This window comes from Hyla sarda, chromosome 11, assembly GCF_029499605.1.
Source record: "Hyla sarda isolate aHylSar1 chromosome 11, aHylSar1.hap1, whole genome shotgun sequence".
Taxonomy (NCBI): Eukaryota; Metazoa; Chordata; class Amphibia; order Anura; family Hylidae; genus Hyla; species Hyla sarda.
In genome coordinates this window covers 68584329-68604756 of record NC_079199.1, presented here as the reverse complement: position 1 = coordinate 68604756, position 20428 = coordinate 68584329, and the positions used below count along the sequence as shown (strand labels likewise).

General features: G+C 44.1%; 1 protein-coding gene and 1 pseudogene across 3 annotated transcripts in view; one reads left to right on the top strand and one right to left on the bottom strand.

The window, feature by feature from the left end:
* PEAR1 (platelet endothelial aggregation receptor 1) overlaps positions 1–20428 on the bottom strand; it is a 443307-nt gene that overhangs the window by 313781 nt on the left and 109098 nt on the right. The window lies entirely within an intron of this gene.
* On the top strand, positions 300–437 carry LOC130296084 (U2 spliceosomal RNA; annotated as a pseudogene).

The window sequence follows — 20428 nt, the reverse complement described above, 5'->3', positions numbered from 1 at the left end:
TGTCCGCTGGGGAGAGCACCCATGATGCAATGTCTACCCAAACAGGGAGCCACCAATTGGTGCAAAACTACAACTCCCAGCATGCCCAGACAGGGCATGCTGGGAGTTGTAGTTTAGCAACAGCTGGAGTCTCCCTGTCTGGGTAGACACTGCTAGAAGGGTCTGTTCATATTATACAAAACGTACAATGTGAACAGAGCTTCAGATTAACTAGCCTTGTTCCCTTCTGTAGCTCCGCCCCTAATGATATCATCACTAGGGGGCGGAGCTACACGGACCTGCCCGGGACTCGAGGGAAGTAAGCTTCTCGGCCTTTTGGCTAACATCAAGTGTAGTATCTGTTCTTATCAGTTTTTCATGCCGGTGGACTGTGACGCCGGTATGGGGCTGGTGCGGACGGATGCTGCATGGAGGATGCAGGTGTACCAGGGCTTTCCGGGGCTTGTTCTGAGGAATCAGCTCGACGGCTGCCCCGATGTGACCTGTTCCCTCCGGGTCTCGCCATGAGGCTGAGAGGGTCTAGAGCCGAGGTACTTTTGTGCCTCGGGGAGTGGTGACCCCGAGGTGCCGAAACTCACTGGGAGTACTGGCTTACTGAGTTGAAGCACGGGCACCATAATCTCTTCACCTTGTGGCACTCACCTCTTGTTTCCCGGCCTTCTGGCTAGGATCAGAGAAATTTTTATAGATCCGTCCGGATGTCCGGGCAGTATATCTGCACACATTCACTTATTTCTTTCTTTTTGTCTCACTGTGTCACTTTTTGCGTGTTGTGTGTTCACAGGATTTGTCAGGATGCGGTAGCCCTTCTGGGTGTCCCTCCTGGCGGTCTAGGGGAGGTGTGTGTGGCCATTAGGTTCCGCACCTCCCTGCAAACACCCCGGGTACTCCTGCTTTGGCAGGGTACCTACCGTTATCGGCTCTGCGGGCAGATACCTTGGCTAACGCCTAGGGGGATGCCAGGAGCATTTGTGGTCCCCTAGTAGCTTCGGCGAAAAGGGACATCGAACCCGGAACCTCGCAGGTACCTTTTGGTCCGGAGGCGAAGGGTAAGTTTTGTTGGGGGGCCTCCCTCCTATCGGAGAAGGGCTTGCGATAGACCGCATCCTTTGTGCACGTTTTTTTAGTGTAACACATTTGCACTTTTTTTTGCACTTTGGGTGAATCGAGAGCACGTTCCTCGGCTTTCAAATCTGGGAGCTGTAGTACCTGCATTAATAGACATATCGCAGCGAGTGTAACTTCTGACACCCGCTGCGATCTGTCTATTTATGCAGGTACTACAGCTCCCAGCATGGAGCAGAGTGTACTCCATGTTGGGGGTAGTAGTACTTGTAGTAACGGAAAGATCACTGCGGGTATCACTCCTGACACCCGCTGTGATCCTCCTGTATAATGTATGGATGCGGCGGCCACTCTTCTATGGTCCCCTGCACAGCCATATATATACACATGTTCCTATTTCTCACAGAGAGCTGTGATTGGCTGGAACCATCTGGCCAATCACAGCTCTGCGGGAAATATGAATATGTGAATATATACGTGAGTGCAGGGGACCATAGAAGAGCAACCGCTGCATCTATACATTATACAAGAGGATCGCAAGGGACCCCTGCGATCTGTCAATTAGTACAGGTAACTACTACTCCCAACATGGAAGAGTGTGTTCCATGCTGGGAGTAGTAGTACTACCTAAAAAATGTTTTAAAAAAAGTGAAAAACACGCACACACTACATTTTTACTATTGTCGGCTACATTTTTAGTGCTTTACCCGCTCACATAAATTGATCCTTGTTTAAAAATGAATAAACATTTCATAATAAAAATGATACATTTCGTTAGATACAATTTTTTCCATCACTACTGTATCTTTTTTATCATGATTTTTTTATGATACCCTACGAAATTTTAATAAAAAAGGTATCTCCATAATTTTTTAGGATCGCTAAAGTCCAAAAAAAGAATAAAAATATTTACCGAATGTACCCGAATACCGAATGTATCCGAAAAATCAAACTATCTGTATCCTTTTTGTTATCTTTGTTATCAGAATGAATTCTTCATGTTCGTTTACGGATAACAAATGCATTCGTTATTTACAGCATATGTTCGGGAAATAACGAATGTATTTGTTACTTTGCTATTCGTATTATCGTGGCTATTCGGGAATGTTCAAAATATGTTTTCGTGCATTCGGATCGGTCCGAATGCCCGAAAACGGTAAAATTCGGTAAATTAGACATTTGTGCCGAACCGAATTGCACATGTCTACCTGGTATATACTCATGCTTCAGCCAACTCCAGGCTGTGTCATTCATGCAATATATGGTTTACTAATGCCGCTGCTCGGTCTGGGTCTGGGAATTACAATGTTATGTTAGGTAGCACCAGCTATCCAAAATCTTCATTTTAAATTTAAAAAATTCTTGTGTTTTTTTCTGGGGATTGTGAAGCCCTGTTGTGTGTACTCATGCTTCAGCCAACTCCAGGCTGTGTCATTCAGGCAATATATGGTTTACTAATGCCGCTGCTCGGTCTGGGTCTGGGAATTACAATGTTATGTTAGGTAGCACCAGCTATCCAAAATCTTCATTTTAAATTGAAAAAATTCTTGTGTTTTTTCTTGGGGATTGTGAAACCCTGGTGTGTTCTCATGCTTCAGCCAATTCCAGGCTGTGTCATTCAGGCAATATATGGTTTACTGATGCCGCTGCTGTGCCTGGGTATAAAAAATTTGTTACGGTAGGTAGCACCAGCTATCCAAAATCTTTGGTTTAAATTTCTAAATTCATCTTTTAATCTTAGGGATTGTGAAGGCCTAGTGCCTACTCATGCTGCTGGCAACTCCTGGCTGTGCCATTCAGCCACTATGTGGTCTCCTCATGCTGCCAACACCTCCGCGCTGTGTCATTCAGCCACTATGTGGTCTCCTCACACTGATGCCACCTCCAGGCTCTGTCATTGTGCCGCTCTGCAGCAGTGATTCTAAAAGCGATGCCGGTAATCTGCATGCTATTCTGAATAACAGTATTATTTCACTACCCCAGCACATTCCATATGCGTGTTAGAACACAGCAAAGTGTTCTATACCCCTATAGAGGCTGTATGTAGGCTAGAAATAGCCTTTTTTAATATAGATTCGCCGCAAATAAATTCAGATGGAAACAAACTTTTCAGAAAATTCGGCGAATCGGCCAAACCAAATTTTTGAAAAGTTCGCCCATCTCTAGACACAAGAGCAAAGCAATAAGATGTTTGGTGTGGGAGGTGATGATTCAGCATCTTAAGAGGCAAATGAATAGATAGGGGGCAGTTTTATGAGTTATGAGACTCTCCAGGAAAATGTATTTTTTAACAGGAGCAACACACGGAGGATGTTAGTGAATTTCTATAATAATTATTAGTTATCATGGATGGAGCCTACAGTGGAGGTCAAGCCCTTTGGTCTTTACTTTTTGAACTCCATGGTATTAAGATGATGAAATGACAACAAAACAACATTGTCTTGCTTCCTGTTATACTTATTAGTTTTCATTTTTAGTATCTCATAATTACCGATCATTCCCTCAACTTGGTGTCCCTTCCAATTATGTACAGTCATGATAAAGTTTCTGAAACCACAAAAGACTGAAGCATCTGTTTCTGCTCCTGGAAGATTGCAAGTAGTGCAATAAATAATTGTATTCAAGGTCATATTTTAAGTATTTGTTGAGTAGGAATCTTTGTGAGTGTGATAATAAAACCACAGCTTCAACATGCAGTAGGTTTCTACAGTGTTGATATAAAAGGAAAACATCTGCAATGCCCATGTGAATGTCCAGCTGCTATACAATACTAAAAATTGTGTTTAATTTAATTAGGAAGAGAAATACTTGGATAAAAGTGTTGCCTTCTTGAAACTGCTTAAAGTGTACCTCTCAGATCCCACAAAAAAAAAAGAAAAAAAAGGAACTCAGTACCTAATCCTGACCATGTTCAACTATAATTTTTATGCCTCTATCACCTATATTTATTATAAAAATCCCTCTTTTCATTAGCTCACAGTGTTCGATATCCTCTCAGGGGAAGGGGGTGTGGTGGTGAAAGGTGATCGGTGTGTCTGCTCATGCAGCTTTGTCCATGAGTCATCTTTTGTCCATGACTCATGGACAAACCTGATGCTGCTGCAGGACTGGTAAGTATCCCAGTAGTAGGACCCCTAGTGGTGGGATTTTCAGGTGCAGTTTTCTTTAATAAATACCATATTACAAAACGTCCTTGATTTTCATCACTAACAACATATAAAAGGTTTTTGGATCTGATAGTGCCCATTTAAAACTTGGGGCTATCATTAGGCCTCACACCAGAACACCAGATATCCTGAGATATAGTAAGAAACTGATTAACAATGGGGCCTAGGGGTGAAAATCACACTTCACCTGGGAACTGGAATACTAATCACCAGGGACTAGGGAAACAGAACTGTTTTGATACCACAGCATTTTACAAGGTCTGTCTAGAAAGGACATCTTCTGATTCTTGCAATGTCAATCACCGATCTTTGTTCATTTCAGGCTATACACGTTGAACATTCTTTGTTGTTATGCTTAGTGCAGGCCTACAAGAATGTGAACCACTGACAACAGATTCTCAACCATCTTTGAAGCATTTATGCTGTATTTTTATTTGCTCTGCACTCATTTCTTAGTCCCTGAAAGCCATTTGAATAATTTGTGTAGAGGAATGTTCATGCTTCACACAAAATTGAATGCAGATTTGTTGCACTACTTGCTTATTTGAATGCGATGACCACACAGTTTATATACTCACTTAACCGTGTACTGTTGACTAGTACAGGAAAGTTGTCGTTGTCCGTGCATGCGCATTCTAGTCCACTGTCCTTGTCTGTCAGGTTACACTGATGTCACACAAAGCGTTTTAGTTATATGAATATGGTGTCGGGGTGTATGATGTGAGGTGTAGGGGCAGATGGTGTTGCCCAGGGGTAGATGGTGTTAACCCCTTAGTGTTCGTGACGCCAGGGCGTATGTCACCACCCGAAGGTAGCACCGCTACTCCTAGGTTAGGCAGGGCAAATAATAGTCCAAGACCAGGTTAAGGTTAATGGTAGCTTTTGCTGAAGTTTAGACAGGTGTTACAGTCTATACAGTACGGCCAGGATCCCAGAGAGGTGGCCAGGATCCAGGAGGTGAGACGTTTGGATGTCTTTTTTTTTTTTGCCAAACTTTCTGTTGAGGTCAAGTCCAGACTTGACCTCAGCAGAGGTCAAGTCCAGACTTGACCTCAGCAGAAAGTGTTGTGGAAAAAAAAGGGGGGCTGAGCAAGGAGCCCATAGGCTAGCTGCTGGTCAACTGGTCACCTGGTGCCCTCTGGGTAACAAAACATATGACTTAAACATGTGACAACCATTATCATGTGACTAACAATCATGCGACCATATCAAAGGTCCTTTACACTAAATATACAACCTATACACAATATGAGGGAACACTGCAGGAGATCCCTGAGGACGTACAGGGACTCAACGTGACAGGACTGTAGGAGCATATCCCGTACTGGGACATCACATGAACAATGTCTGGACATTGAGATCTAGAGTATCACATCACTGGACAGCATTTAATGGGGGATTAAACCACTGGAAAACAAGAAGCATTGTACGGTTGTACCAATGTACAATCTCTAGGAACTCTAAAGCTAATAGACAAGTAGCAAGTTTTTTTTTTCTTTCCATTGTTATAAGGTTTCAAAGATAGACTAAACATTAACATCTTAGAAATGAAGCAGGACAAAAACTAAGACACATCAATGAATTATGTATAAATACATAGTGAGTACATCCCACACTGCCTGAGAGAGGGCCCCGGGCAGGTTTATATAATAAGTAAGCTTGTCATGTGTCTGATTTATATAAGGATTCAAGACCTTGCACATTTCTTTTCATTTTCCTTAATGAGAAGCAGTTCGGATTATATCACTCTATAGCTGTGTGTTCCCCTTCAATAAACTGTAGTAAAGCCGACTCGGGGGCCCCAGGCTACCTGCCAATTTTACATTGCAATATAGATGGACTAGAGACTAGGACGTCGGCTTCTGTATACACTATATACAGCTATCTATAGATAGCTGTATATAGTGTATACCGCCCAAAGGGGCTATAGGAGCAGGGAGTCCTGTCAGTCTGGTGACAGGATTCCCAGCTCCTGTATAGTATACATGGGAACACTATGCACTCCTGTATACTATACAGCCGGGGGAGGTGAGTAGTGATGCTATACATTATTCCTCACCTCTTTACACTCTGCGCTCAGCATCCGACCCACAGAGTGGTACCCTGAAGGCAGTGAGAAAACTGCCACAGGGGACAAAATTGGCTGTTTCCACACACCAGGAAAAACGCCAAAAAAAAACAAAACACAAAAAAAGCCTGAAAAACTGCCAAAACGCAGGAAAAAGGCTGTGGCAGTTTTTCTGGCGTTTTTGCTGGCGTTTTTTTGGTGTTAAAAAAAAACAAGTGGAAACCTAGCCTAAGGAATAACATGTGAGATGGGACATACTTTTAAAAGTTTATTTAGGCTATGTTTCTACTTGTTTTTTTGTCCTGCATTTCCTGCATCTGGCATTTTTTCTGGCGTTTTTTCATTTGTGTGGAAATTGCATTTTTGGCAGCTTGGCAGTTTTTTTTTGGTACCCAAAATTTGTTGGGTACAAAAAAAAAAAAAAAAAAAGGATGCAGTAGTGATGGAAAAAAAATATATTTAACAAAATTAAAAAAAATTATAACAACATTTTAATTCATTTTTAATAAAGTGTGTGTGTGTGTGTTTCACTTTTTTCTCAATTTTTTAGGTAGTACTACTACTCCCAGCATGGAACAGACTGCTCCATGATGGGAGTAGTAGTACCTGTACTAATAGACATATCGACTGTGCTGTCACTCCTGACACCCGATGCAATCGTCCATAATATAGCAGAGATGCGGAGCGGCTCTTTACAGCGCTCTCATCTCTGCACTATAGGATGGTTGCAGCCAATCACAGCTCTCAGAGGGAAATATGAATGAGTAAGTGGCCGGCCAGACTAAAGGGCAGAGATGTGGAGCACAAGAGAAAGCCGCTCCACACCTCTGCAATAAATAGGACGATCGCATTGGGTGTCAGTAGTGATACCTGCTGTGATCTGTTCTTATGTGTAGGTACTACTACTCCAACATGGAGCACACTCTGCACACTCTGCACACTCTGCTCCATGATGGGAGCTGTAGTACCTGCTTTAATAGACAGATCACAGCGGGTGTAACTTCTGACACCTGATGTGATCTGTCTATTAATGCAGGTGCTACAGCTCCCAGCATGGAGCAGAGTGTGCTCCATGTTGGGAGTAGTAGTACCTGCAGTTAAGGAAAGATCACAGCGATGTCACTCCTGACAGCTCACAGCTCTCTGTGGGAAATATGAATATGTGTATATGTACGTCAGTGCAGGGGACCATAGAAGAGCGGCCGGCCGCATCTATACATTATACAGGAGGATCGCAACGGGAGATCTGTCAATTAGTACAGGTACTACTACTTCCATCATGGAACAGTGTGTTCCATGCTGGAAGTAGTAGTACTACCTAAAAAAATGTAAAAAATAAAGAAAAAAGTGAAAAACACACACACACTAGATTTTTATTATTGCATTTTTAGGTCCCTGCCCGCACACGTAAATTGATCGCTGTTTAAAAATTAATAAAAAAGATACATTTTTTTAGATACAATTTTTTCCATCACAATTTTTTTTAAATGGTACCCTACGAAATCTTATTAAAAAAAGGTATCTCCATCACTTTTTTGGATCGCTAAAGTCCAAAAGAGAATAAAAACTGCCTGAAAAAACGCCAAAGTTAAAACCCACATGGCGTTAAAAAAAACACCAAACTGAAAAACTCCAAGTGGAAAAAGAATTTAGCAATTTCTCATTGATTTACAGCTAACATCTGGCTGCAGCGTTTTTTGGCTGAAAAAACGCCATGCGGCAGGATTGGCGTTTAAAAAAAAAAAAAAAAAAAACAAGTAGAAACTTAGCCTTACTGTATAATGAAAAGTTTGATGCCTTTTAATATAGGTTGGAGGAGATTTAGGCTAAGTTTCTACTTTTTTTTTTTGGGGGGGGGGGGGAAACACCAAGAAAAACGCCAATTCTGTGATCTGTCTATTAATGCAGGTACTACAGCTCCCAGCATGGAGCAGAGTGTGTTCCATGTTGGGAGTAGTAGTACCTGCAGCTAAGAACAGATCACAGCGGGTATCACTACTGACACCCGCTGCGGTCCTCCTGTCTATAGCAGAGATGCGGAGCGGCTCTATACAGCGCTCGCATCTCTGCACTATACTCCGGCCTGCCACTCACTCATTCATATTTCCCTCAGAGCTGTGATTGGCTATAACCATCCAGCCACTCCCCACTCTGGGTGGAAAATATGAATGAGTGATGTTCTATTCATATCACTGGCCGGAGTACAGTCTGTTCCATGCTGGGAGTAGTAGTACTACCTAAAAAAATTAAAAAAATAGAAAAAAGTTAAACATACACTTTATTAAAAATTAATTGTTATAAAAAATATAAATTAATTGTTATAAAAAATAAAATTTTTGTTAAATCCTTTTTTTTTTTTTTTCACTACTGCATCCTTTTTTTTTTTTTTTTTTTTTGGTACCCAACAAATTTTGCCAAAGGTGCCAAAAATGCAATTTTCACACAAAGGAAAAAACGTCAGAAAAAACGTCAGACACAGGAAATTGCACTGCCGTTTTTTCAGGCGTTTTTTCAGGCATTTTTTTTCAAACCAGAAAACTCAGGACAAAAAAACAAGTAGACACTTAGCCTTATAAAATAGTTTAAAAGAACTGCCTTTTTTTGCCCACAGCAACCATTTACAGCACAACTTTCATTGCTAATAGGGCTTTTCAAAAACTAAATCTCTGTTGTCATTGGCTACTATGGGCAACAAAGAGTTTTTTAAACAGTTTTTTTTATAAAAAAGATAAATTTAGTTAAATACAATTATTTCCATCACCACTGTATCTTTTTTTCAATGGTACCCTACGAAATTTTATTAAAAAAGGTATCTCCATCACTTTTTTGGGTCGCTAAAGTCCAAAAGAGAATAAAAACCGCCTGAAAAAACCCACATGGCGTTTTTCTTGGCCTTTTTTTTACTCCCATAGACTTCTATGGGAAAAAATGCCAGTGGCTCAACATGCTGCGATTTTGCTAAACCGCAGAGGAGCTAAAAATGCAAAAAAAAAAAAAAAAAAGAGTGAAAAAACACCAAAAGGATAAAAAAAAAAAAAAAAAAAAGCTGCCAAACTGAAAAACGCCAAGTGGAAAAAGAATTTTGCAATTTCTCATTGACTTACAGCTAACGTCTGGCTGCAGCGTTTTTTGGACAATAAAAAGTCCTGGGCAGAATTGGCGTTTTTCTTGGCGTCTCCCCCCAAAAAAAAAAAAAAAAAAAAAAAAAACAAGTAGAAACTTAGCCTTAGCCTGCTGATCTTCACTTACCAACCTGCTGGTAGAGTCAATATTTACACATCTTACATTACTTATCTTGTATAGATCCTGAGTAAGAGCCTGTATTAGGCTGGAACTCCACTGAGGTTTTACTTTTGCAAAAACGCCATCAAAAACACCAATTTTCCCGCACAGCGTTTTTTCAGTGAAAAAATGCCGCGTCCAGATGGTAGCTGCAAGTCAATGGTAAACTGCAAAATGCCAGATTCGCTTGGCGTTTTTCAGTTTGGCGTTTTTTTTTATCCTTTTGGCGTTTTTCAACAATTTCTGGCACAGAGGCTGGATTTTCAAAACGCCCTGCAAAAACCTAGTTTGGCGTTTTTGCCCTGAAATTGTGGCGTTTTCCTCCCATAGAAGTCTATGGGAGAGCAAAAACGCCAAGAAAAATGCCATGTTGATTTTAAATTTTGCGTTTTTGCAGGCGTTTTTTATTCTTTTTTGGACTTAAGCGATCCCAAAAAAATATGGAGATACCTTTTTTATTAAAATTTCGTAGGGTACCATAAAAAAAAAAATTTATAAAAAAGATACAGTAGTGATGGAAAAAATTGTGCCTAACCAAATGTATCTTTTTTATTATGAAATGTTTATTAATTTTTAAACAGGGATCAATTTATGTGAGCGGGTAAAGCGCTAAAAATGTAGCCGACAATAATAAAAATGTAGTGTGTGTGTGTTTTTCACTTAAAAAAAAAAAACATTTTTTAGGTAGTACTACTACTCCCAGCATGGAACACACTGTTCCATGATGGGAGTAGTAGTTACCTGTACTTATTGACAGATCGCCCCTTGTGATCCTCTTGTACAATGTATAGATGTGGTGGTCGCTCTTCTATGGTCCCTGCACTGCCGTATATATACACCTATTCATATTTCCTGCAGAGAGCTGTGATTGGTCAGATGGTTCCAGCCTATCACAGCTCTCTGTGAGAAATCAGAATGTGTATATATACGGCGTGCAGGGGACCATAGGAGAGTGCCGGCCGCTGCATCCATACATTATACCGGATGATCGCAGCGAGTGTCAGGAGTGATACCCGCTGTGATCTTTCCTTTACTACAAGTACTACTACTCCCAACATGGAGTACACTCTGCTCCATGCTGGGAGCTGTATTAATAGACAGATCGCAGCAGGTGTCAGAAGTTACACTCACTGCGATCTGTCTATTAATGCAGGTACTACAGCTCCCAGCATGGAGCAGAGTGTGCTCCATGTTGGGAGTAGTAGTGCCTGCTAAAGGACACATCACAGCGGGTGTCACTACTGACACCCTATGTGTTAGTCCTGTCTATAGCAGAGATGCAGAGCGGCTGTATACATCGCTCACATCCCTGCTCTGCACTGTACTCCGGGCCCGGCCACTCATTCATTCATCTTTTCCTTAGAGCTGTGATTGGCTGCAACCATCCGGCCAATCACAGCTCTGGGTGAGAAATATGAATGGGCAGTGATGTGAATAGAGCAGAGATGTGAGCGCTGTATAGAGCCACATCACTGCTATATAATGGATGATTGCATCAGGTGTCAGACTGACACCCGGGGCGATATGTCTATAGTACAGATACTACTACTCCCATCATGGAACATTCTTGTTCCATGCTGGGAGTAGTAGTACTACATAAAAAAATGTGGAAAAAAAGAGAAAAAAAGTTAAACAAACACACACTTTATAAAAAATATTAATTAAAATGTTGTTATAAAAAATAAACATTTACTTAAATACATTTTTTTTTTGGTACCCAACTATTTTGTAAAAAAAAATAAAAATAAAAAATAAGCAAAAGGGGCCAAAAAACGCAAATTCCACATAAAGGCGCAAAAACGCCAGAAAAAACGCCAGAAAAAATGCCACAAAAATCGCAGGGCAAAAACCTCAGTGGAGTCCTATCCTTAGCCTACACTCAGTACCCTGTTTGAGTATTACTTTATATTACTTTTTCTGTAGTTATTCCGACCTTTACACGGTGTACTGTGGAGGACCCATCGGCAATGTACTGGTGACTATATTTGGTCTGTTTCTAAAATGTATATTATTTATTTTTTCTAGACTCCACTAGGCAGTCATATTGCACTAACATTATGTTACCTGTCTTGTACCGACGCTGAGTTACAGCCCATATCGGAGCAGGCATTCTGCAAGTTGTCCTCTTCATACTATCCCCCTGTATTATAGCTCAGATTGTTGACTGTTTCTAGCGACAACTGACAATTGTGACTGCAGCTCTAGAGCTTTATGCAGGCTGTAATGGTGAAGCAGTGTAAGATAAGAAGCGTCATGTATTTAAAAAGTGATCACACTTTTTATGTAGATTCATTCTATATGTAAACTAGTGTCCTAATGTTGATGTTACGCCGAGCGCTCCGGGTCCCCGCTCCTCCCCGGAGCGCTCGCAGCTTCCTCGCATTTGCAGCGCCCCGGTCAGACCTGCTGACCGGGTGCGCTGCAATATCCCTCTCAGCCGGGATGCGATTCGCGATGCGGGAGGCACCCGCTCGCGATGCGCGTCCCGGCTCCCGTACCTGACTCGTTCCCCGCTCCTTAGGGCGCGCGCGCGCCGGGTCTCTGCAATTTAAAGGGCCACTGCACCACTGATTGGCGCAGCAGGCTTAATCAGTGTGTTCACCTGTGCACTCCCTACTTATACCTCACTTCCCCTGCACTCCCTTGCCGGATCTTGTTGCCATTGTGCCAGTGAAAGCGTTTCCTTGTGTGTTCCTAGCCTGTGTTCCAGACCTCCTGCCGTTGCCCCTGACTACGATCCTTGCTGCCTGCCCTGACCTTTTGCTACGTCCGACCTTGCTCTTGCCTACTCCCTTGTACCGCGCCTATCTTCAGCAGTCAGAGAGGTTGAGCCGTTGCTGGTGGATACGACCTGGTTGCTACCGCCGCTGCAAGACCATCCCGCTTTGCGGCGGGCTCTAGTGAATACCAGTAGCAACTTAGAACCGGTCCACCAACACGGTCCACGCCAATCCCTCTTTGGCACAGAGGATCCACCTCCTGCCAGCCGAATCGTGACAGTAGATCCGGCCATGGATCCCGCTGAAGTCCCACTGCCAGTTGTCGCCGACCTCACCACGGTGGTCGCCCAGCAGTCGCAACAGATAGCGCAACAAGGCCACCAGCTGTCTCAACTGACCGTGATGCTACAGCAGCTATTACCTCAGCTCCAGCAACCATCTCCTCCGCCAGCCCCTGCACCTCCTCCGCAGCGAGTGGCCGCTTCCGGCCTACGATTATCCTTGCCGGATAAATTTGATGGGGACTCTAAGTTTTGCCGTGGTTTTCTTTCACAATGTTCCCTGCACTTTGAGATGATGTCGGACCAGTTTCCTACTGAAAGGTCTAAGGTGGCTTTCGTAGTCAGCCTTCTGTCTGGGAAAGCTCTGTCATGGGCCACACCGCTCTGGGACCGCAATGACCCTGTCACTGCCTCTGTACACTCCTTCTTCACGGAGATCCGAAGTGTCTTTGAGGAACCTGCCCGAGCCTCTTCTGCTGAGACTGCCCTGTTGAACCTGGTCCAGGGTAATTCTTCTGTTGGAGAGTACGCCATCCAATTCCGTACTCTTGCCTCCGAACTTTCCTGGAATAATGAGGCCCTCTGCGCGACCTTTAAAAAAGGCCTATCCAGCAACATTAAAGATGTGCTGGCCGCACGAGAAATTCCTGCAAACCTGCATGAACTTATTCATCTTGCCACCCGCATTGACATGCGTTTTTCCGAAAGGCGTCAGGAGCTCCGCCAGGATATGGACTTTGTTCACACGAGGCGGTTTCTCTCCTCGGCCCCTCTCTCCTCTGGTCCTCTGCAATCCGTTCCTGTGCCTCCCGCCGTGGAGGCTATGCAAGTTGACCGGTCTCGCTTGACACCTCAAGAGAGGACACAACGCCGCATGGAGAATCTATGCCTGTACTGTGCTGGTGCCGAACACTTCTTGAAAGATTGTCCTATCCGTCCTCCCCGCCTGGAAAGACGTATGCTGACTCCGCACAAAGGTGAGACAGTTCTTGATGTCAACTCTGCTTCTCCACGCCTTACTGTGCCTCTGCGGATATCTTCCTCTACCTTCTCCTTCTCTGCTATGGCCTTCTTGGATTCCGGATCTGCAGGAAATTTTATTTTGGCCTCTCTCATCAACAGGTTCAACATTCCGGTGACCAGTCTCGCCAGACCCCTCTACATCAATTCTGTTAACAACGAAAGATTGGACTGTACCGTGCGTTATCGCACGGAACCTCTCCTAATGTGCATCGGACCTCATCACGAAAAAATTTAATTTTTGGTCCTCTCCAACTGCACTTTTGAAATTCTTCTTGGATTACCGTGGTTTCAACGCCATTCCCCAACCCTTGATTGGTCCACAGGAGAAATCAAGAACTGGGGTACTTCTTGTCACAAGGACTGTCTTAAACCGGTTCCCAGTACTCCTTGCCGTGACCCTGTGGTTCCCCCTGTATCCGGTCTTCCTAAGGCTTATATGGACTATGCTGACGTTTTTTGCAAAAAGCAAGCTGAGACTTTACCTCCTCACAGGCCTTATGACTGCCCTATTGACCTCCTCCCGGGTACTACTCCACCCCGGGGCAGAATCTATCCTCTGTCTGCTCCAGAGACTCTTGCCATGTCGGAGTACATCCAGGAGAATTTAAAAAAGGGGTTTATCCGCAAGTCCTCCTCCCCTGCCGGAGCTGGATTTTTTTTTGTGTCCAAAAAAGATGGCTCCCTACGTCCTTGCATTGATTACCGCGGACTTAATAAAATCACGGTAAAAAACCGCTACCCCTTACCTCTTATCTCGGAACTCTTTGATCGCTTACAAGGTGCCCACATTTTTACCAAACTGGACTTAAGAGGTGCTTATAATCTCATCCGCATCAGGGAGGGGGACGAATGGAAGACTGCATTTAACACCAGAGATGGACACTTTGAGTATCTGGTCATGCCCTTTGGCCTTTGCAACGCCCCTGCCGTCTTCCAAGACTTTCTTAATGAAATTTTTCGTGATCTCCTATATTCCTGTGTTGTGGTTTATCTGGACGATATTCTGATTTTTTCTGCCAACTTAGAAGAACACCGCCAGCATGTCCGTATGGTTCTTCAGAGACTTCGGGACAATCAACTTTATGCCAAAATGGAGAAATGTCTCTTTGAATGTCAATCTCTTCCTTTCCTAGGATACTTGGTCTCTGGCCAGGGACTACAAATGGACCCAGATAAACTCTCTGCCGTCTTAGATTGGCCACGCCCCTCCGGACTCCGTGCTATCCAACGTTTTTTGGGGTTCGCCAATTATTACAGACAGTTTATTCCACACTTTTCCACTATTGTGGCTCCTATCGTGGCTTTAACCAAGAAAAATGCCAATATTAAGTCCTGGTCTCCCCACGCGGAAGACGCATTTAAACATCTCAAGTCTGCCTTTTCTTCTGCTCCCGTGCTCTCCAGACCTGACCCAGCTAAACCCTTCCTATTGGACGTAGATGCCTCCTCAGTGGGAGCTGGAGCTGTCCTTCTACAAAAAAATTCTTCCGGACATGCTGTGACTTGTGGTTTTTTTTCTAGGACCTTCTCCCCGGCGGAGAGAAATTACTCCATCGGGGATCGTGAACTACTGGCCATTAAATTGGCGCTTGAGGAATGGAGGCACCTGCTGGAGGGATCAAAATTTCCAGTTATCATATACACTGATCACAAGAATCTCTCCTATCTCCAGTCTGCCCAACGACTGAACCCTCGCCAGGCCAGGTGGTCGTTATTCTTTGCCCGTTTTCACTTTGAAATTCATTTTCGCCCTGCTGACAAGAACATTAGGGCCGATGCCCTCTCTCGTTCTTCTGATGCCTCTGAAGTAGAGGTCTCTCCACAACACATCATTCCTCCTGACTGTCTGATCTCCACTTCTCCAGCCTCCATCAGTCAAACTCCTCCAGGGAAGACCTTCGTTTCTCCACGCCAGCGTCTCGGGATTCTCAAATGGGGACACTCCTCTCACCTCGCAGGCCATGCGGGCATCAAAAAATCCTTGCAACTCATCTCTCGTTTTTATTGGTGGCCGACTCTGGAGACTGATGTTGTTGATTTTGTGCGGGCCTGTACTGTCTGTGCCCGGGATAAGACTCCTCGCCAGAAGCCTGCTGGCCTCCTTCATCCTCTGCCTGTCCCTGAACAGCCTTGGTCACAGATTAGTATGGACTTTATTACGGACTTACCCTCATCCCGTGGCAACACAGTTGTTTGGGTGGTCGTTGATCGATTTTCCAAGATGGCACACTTTATTCCTCTTCCTGGTCTTCCTTCAGCGCCTCAGTTGGCAAAGCAATTTTTTGTACACATTTTTCGCCTTCACGGTTTGCCCTCGCATATCATCTCGGATAGAGGCGTCCAATTTGTGTCTAAATTCTGGAGGGCCCTCTGTAAACAGCTCAAGATCAAATTAAACTTCTCTTCTTCTTATCATCCCCAATCCAATGGGCAAGTAGAAAGAATTAATCAGGTCCTGGGTGACTATTTACGGCATTTTGTTTCCTCCCGCCAGGATGACTGGGCAGATCTTCTACCATGGGCCGAATTCTCATACAACTTCAGAGTCTCCGAATCTTCTGCTAAATCCCCATTTTTCGTGGTGTACGGCCGTCACCCTCTTCCCCCCTCCCTACTCCCTTGCCCTCTGGTTTGCCCGCTGTGGATGAAGTGACTCGTGATCTTTCCACCATATGGAAAGAGACCCAAAATTCTCTTTTACAGGCTTCATCCCGGATGAAAAGATTTGCCGATAAGAAAAGAAGAACTCCCCCCATTTTTGCTCCCGGAGACAAGGTATGGCTCTCCGCTAAATATGTCCGCTTTCGTGTCCCCAGTTACAAACTGGGACCACGCTATCTTGGCCCTTTCAAAGTTTTGTGCCAGATTAACCCTGTCTCTTACAAACTCCTTCTTCCTCCTTCTCTTCGTATTCCCAATGCCTTCCATGTCTCTCTCCTTAAACCACTCGTCATTAACCGCTTCTCTCCCAAACTTGTTTCCCCCACTCCTGTTTCCGGTTCTTCTGACGAGATTCTGGCCTCCAAGACTGTCAGAAAGAAAAAAATTTTTGGGGTGGATTGGGAAGGCTGTGGCCCTGAAGAGAGATCCTGGGAACCTGAGGACAACATTCTAGACAAAAGTCTTATCCTCAGGTTCTCAGGCTCCAAGAAGAGGGGGAGACCCAAGGGGGGGGGTACTGTTACGCCGAGCGCTCCGGGTCCCCGCTCCTCCCCGGAGCGCTCGCAGCTTCCTCGCATTTGCAGCGCCCTGGTCAGACCTGCTGACCGGGTGCGCTGCAATATCCCTCTCAGCCGGGATGCGATTCGCGATGCGGGAGGCGCCCGCTCGCGATGCACGTCCCGGCTCCCGTACCTGACTCGTTCCCCGTCTGTCTTGTCCCGGCGCGCGCGGCCCCGCTCCTTAGGGCGCGCGCGCGCCGGGTCTCTGCAATTTAAAGGGCCACTGCGCCACTGATTGGCGCAGCAGGCTTAATCAGTGTGTTCACCTGTGCACTCCCTACTTATACCTCACTTCCCCTGCACTCCCTTGCCGGATCTTGTTGCCATTGTGCCAGTGAAAGCGTTTCCTTGTGTGTTCCTAGCCTGTGTTCCAGACCTCCTGCCGTTGCCCCTGACTACGATCCTTGCTGCCTGCCCTGACCTTCTGCTACGTCCGACCTTGCTCTTGCCTACTCCCTTGTACCACGCCTATCTTCAGCAGTCAGAGAGGTTGAGCCGTTGCTGGTGGATACGACCTGGTTGCTACCGCCGCTGCAAGACCATCCCGCTTTGCGGCGGGCTCTGGTGAATACCAGTAGCAACTTAGAACCGGTCCACCAACACGGTCCACGCCAATCCCTCTCTGGCACAGAGGATCCACCTCCTGCCAGCCGAATCGTGACAGTTGACATATCATCTAGGCATGATCTTAGAGGGGCATCAAATAATAGAAGGATAAAAGATCATACTTTTCGTTTTTATGATGGAACAAGTATCATGGAAAAAGGATATCCGATGCATAGGGGATAAGTTTTAGATCGCAGTGGGCCGCCACATCCCTCCCTATAGCTCTATGGGACAGCCATTCGGCAATCTTCAGCTCTCCCATAGAGCTATATAGAGGGGGCGTGGCGGTCCTCGCTTTGGGTGGGGATCATGATGTGCCACTGTGAAGGAGAGACGGGGCTCCAAACAGGAGATTGCGGAGGGCCCCAGTGCTTGGACCCCCTACAATCTAAATCTTATCCCCTATCCTTCGCATTGGGGATGTTTTTTCCATGATACTTGTCCTTTAAGATGTAGTCTAAAAATGATTGTCTGCTTGCACAGATATTAGGACATAGTTTAATTTAGCTTTTGGCACCACCTAATTTTACACAAAGCAGCAAGCAGCATCCTCCACAATGGGCAAACTCTTAAAATTTGCTCTCTTATTACTGTCTACTGTTTTGACCAGATAGAACCCTGGCAAACACCATAAACTTATGTTTCCCAACCAGTGTTCCTCCAGCTGTTGCAAGACTACAACTCCCACCAGGCATGGTCGGAGTTGTAGTCCTGCAACAGCTGGAGACTCACTGCTTGAGAAACACTGCCATAGACTCTCACAGTATAGCCTTGATATATTAGCAGTATTGCTCAATTGTATGAAGCATGCATGTTCATATTATTATCTGCTGGGGATAGTAATCTCTGTACTGAGTGATAGAATTCAGATGAGGAAAATTGTGCACAGGTTCTGCCAAAAGGCGGGGAACGAGTGGGAGTAGATTGATCGGTCCCTGAAGTTTCATGTTAACATTACAATCTGGTTTTCATTGGGAAGCATCCCTTGTTTGTTGGAACGCTGACTGCACACTTTTAATCAGCCAAGGAACTTTATATTGTATGCTCTATATATTTGTTTATCTATATACTGCTTCTGTGACCTGCAGATATGTCCTGACTAATATCATCATATGAGTAAAAGTTTTCTCCTGAAATACTCTGTGATGATCAAGACCTTCAACCACTAGTCTTTTTTGTTTCTCTTCCTCAAATCGTGCCTCTGCCACAGGCAGCTCTGCCCTCCCTAATATGACATGGATGGTAATTTTAACAACTTCCACTTGATCATGAAATAAGCCTTACCTGAAATAATCTGTGCCTTCACATCGCCATGCCTCTATTGCAAACTATATGTGTACCATCACTTTTAGTGCCAGCCTGTCCGTCACACAAGTAAGACTAGGTCCACCACAGGCATCCATCGGCATCCTGCCAACAATGGCGCCGTTCATTTTGATGGCCCGAATGGAGTCAACCAGGACAGCTGAATTACAGTTTGAGCCTAGCCTAACAATGATATACCAGTTATCCTTCTGCAGTATCTCACTGCATGGTTTTCTAGAAGCTTTGAGCTGTCAGACACATAGCTTCTAACCACACTTTAGGTGTTAATGCACTACTGTTCTGGTGTTTTTCTATGTATTATGGTGTATATCTGGTGTATAATGTGTTTAACCCCTTAAAGGGAAACTGAAAGCAGGGCCACCTACACTAACCCGGATATACAGGTAGATGGTCTCATAAGGGACTACATGCAAGAATACTTAGGAGATAATAGTATTATAAGTGATAGCCAGCATGGATTTACTATATATATAGAAGTTGTCAAACCAATCTAATTTGCTTTTATGAAGATGTGAGTAGAAGCCTTGACAGAGGAATGGCTGTGGATATAGTGTTTTTGGATTTTGCAAAAGCATTTGATACTGTCCCTCATAGACATCTGACAGGTAAGTTAAGGCCTTTGGGTTTGGAAATTTTAGTTTGTTACTGGATTGAAAACTGGCTTAAGGTTCATACTTAGAGAGTGGTGGTCAATGATTCGTACTCTGATTGGTCCCCAGGTATTAGTGGGGTACCCCAAGGTTCAGTACTGGGCCTGCTCTTGTTTAATTTAATAATTAATGATATAGAGGATGGGATTAACAGCTCTGTTTCTATCTTTGCAGATGACACCAAGCTTTGTAGCACGGTACAGTCTATAGAGGATGTGCTTAAATTACAAGATGACTTGGATAGACTAAGTGTCTGGGCATCCACTTGGCAAATGAGGTTCAATGTGGATAAATGTAAAGTTCTGCATCTGGGTACTATAATCTGCATGCATTATATGTTGCATTATATGTCTTGGGGGGGGGGTTAAGCTGGGAAAGTCACTGGTAGAGAAGGATTTGGGTGTACTTGTAGATCATAGACTACAGAATAGCATGCAATGTCAGCAATACCCCTTTATAATGCATTGGTACAGCCTCACCTGGAATATGCTAATAAGGTGTATGGAACATCTTAGCTATGAGGAAAGAATAAATTATTTGCATTTGTTTAGTCTTGAGAAGAGACGTTTCAAGGGGTACTCTTTATTTTATTTTTATTTTTTTAAATCAACTGGTGCCACAAAGTTAAACAGATGTGTAAATTTCTTCTATTAAAAAATCTTAATCCTTCCAGTACTTATTAGCTGCTGAATACTACAGTGGAAATTAATTTCTTTTTGGAACACAGAGCTCTCAACTGACATCATGACCACAGTGCTCTCTGCTGACATCTCTGTCCATTTTAAGAACTGTCCAGAGTAGGAGAAAATCCCCATAGCAAACATATGCTGCTCTGGACAGTTCCTAAAATGGACAGAGATGTCAGCAGAGAGCACTGTGGTCATGATGTCAGCAGAGAGAACTGTGTTCCAAAAAAAAAAAAATTTCCTATGTAGTATTAAGTAGCTTCCAAGTGCGGGAAGGATTAAGATTTTTTAATAGAAGTAATTTACAAATATGTTTAACTTTCTGGCCCCAGT